At 44.0% G+C, this 1,915-nt stretch overlaps 1 protein-coding gene across 1 annotated transcript in view; it reads right to left on the bottom strand.

Moving 5' to 3' along the window:
* ERCC6L2 (excision repair cross-complementing rodent repair deficiency, complementation group 6-like 2) overlaps nt 1-1,915 on the bottom strand; it is a 124,823-nt gene that overhangs the window by 65,887 nt on the left and 57,021 nt on the right. The window lies entirely within an intron of this gene.

The following is a 1,915-nucleotide window of genomic DNA, read 5'->3' as shown; positions in this document are numbered from 1 at the left end:
GAACACCCACACTTGCAGATAATACCCAACTGACTTGACTTCAATGACTGGATGATTAGAGCTCAGGATGATTAGAGCTAAACTAGAAGAAGAAAAAAAAATAGTAATCTGATACAATTTGATGAACTTGACCTACACCTCTGGATGCAGTAGCTCAAAAGAGGGAACAAATCTTTACAGCAAGGATCATTCCCACCTCCTCCATATACAGAGTAGACAGGGATGGGCAACTTGGACATTGGTTACCCAAAATGCGGGTGCTACAAAGGCAAGAAGTGACTGGCTTACAAGCTTTCAAGAGGGAACCTCTTGAAAATATGAGCCATAACAAAAGTAGATATATGCACATCAATGTTCACAGCAGCACTATTTACAATAGCAAAAAGATAGAGACAGTCTTAAGTGCCCATCAGTTGAAGAATGGATAAACAATCTTTGGTACATACACACAATGGAATACTATGCTACCTTGAAGAACATCAATGAAGCTGCAAGCCACCATATAACATGGATGAACCTTGAGGACATTATGCTGAGTGCAATTAGTCAGTCATAAAAGGAGAAATACTGCATAGGACTACTATTGTAAAATAGTAATTAAAAGAACCCACACTAACAGGGGAAAAAAACTTATATATATATTTGCTGATCACCAGGATGTATGGGATGAGAGGAGGGGAGAGAGGGAAGGGAAGTTAGAGCACAGGGTAAGGAGGTAAGGAATAGATACAGGATAGCTTGGATGCAGGAGGAGGGGTATATGGGGGTGGGCAATACAGAAGTAGGGGTAGGGTAATGGAAGAACAAGGCTGATAGGAGAATAGTTAGGCAGGTTCACATGGGCTAAGTGGGACAGCAGTAAATGATGATGTATGCACAACCTTGGAATAGGGCTCTGGGATACAGGGATTGAGGCACGGTTTGAAGGGATAAAAGAGGGGAATAGTGTTAAGATGGTTGGCTGTCTTTTGAATCTTGGTTTCCCTTACCTACCATTGTAAAATACACACTTGAGGTGGGGAGAAAGGAATATCCAGAATCATCACTACAGGAAGCTTGTAAGTCTGTCTTCAGCCTAAAACTGATTGGAATACCTTAAAGGGGGTCTAGAAGTTTCCCAGTGAAAGAGGCTTCCTGTGGAGCCTTTACATTGCACAAGACCAATAGTGGAATCCAGAACACCATCCAGAACCTACTGAAGTAGGAATTTTCCACTGAAAAGGACGAGTAGACCAGCCTGGAGTGGCTAGAATAACAGAAGATACTTCAGGTAAGAAAGAACAGCAGGAAAAATCTGAAACAATAATGGCAGTCTGATTGATTACAATAACAAGTAAGCTGTTCACACAGGAGCCATCAAGGCAAGTGGTCGGGACCCCCTCAGAGCAAACCCCCTTCCAAGACTGAGACTCAAGGGGAATACATGAGCAGGCATGTGATCTGGCTATTGACCACACTGGTCACTGACAAGGGAAGAGGGGGAAAAACAGCAATGAAGTTGCAAGCTAAGCCCGACCACATTCAATAGACCCCCTGGATAGCCAGCAGTACGGCAAGACCCAGGGACTCCTGGGCCCAGAGGCAGTGACATGGTCACAGAAAACTAGAGCAGAGAGTGAAGCGTCCAGCTGAGATGAACAAGAACACCCATACTTGCAGATAGTACCCACTTGATCTGGCTTTGATGGCTTTATGATCAGAACTCAAATAGAAGAAGAAAGAAGAGGGGAAAGGAATAAGAGTATCCTGCTACAATTTAATGAACTTTACCTACACTTATGGATGTAGTAGCTCCAAAACGGGAACGAATCTTTACAGCGAGGATCTCTCCCACCCCCTTGGTACACAGGGTTGAGAGGGATGGGAGCTCTGGTAGCGTAGTGGTTACGAATCGGGCTGCGAACCTTAAGGTCAG

Source organism: Chrysochloris asiatica, unplaced genomic scaffold, assembly GCF_000296735.1.
Source record: "Chrysochloris asiatica unplaced genomic scaffold, ChrAsi1.0 scaffold00107, whole genome shotgun sequence".
NCBI classification, from domain to species: domain Eukaryota; kingdom Metazoa; phylum Chordata; class Mammalia; order Afrosoricida; family Chrysochloridae; genus Chrysochloris; species Chrysochloris asiatica.
This window is presented reverse-complemented; position numbering and strand designations above follow the sequence as displayed.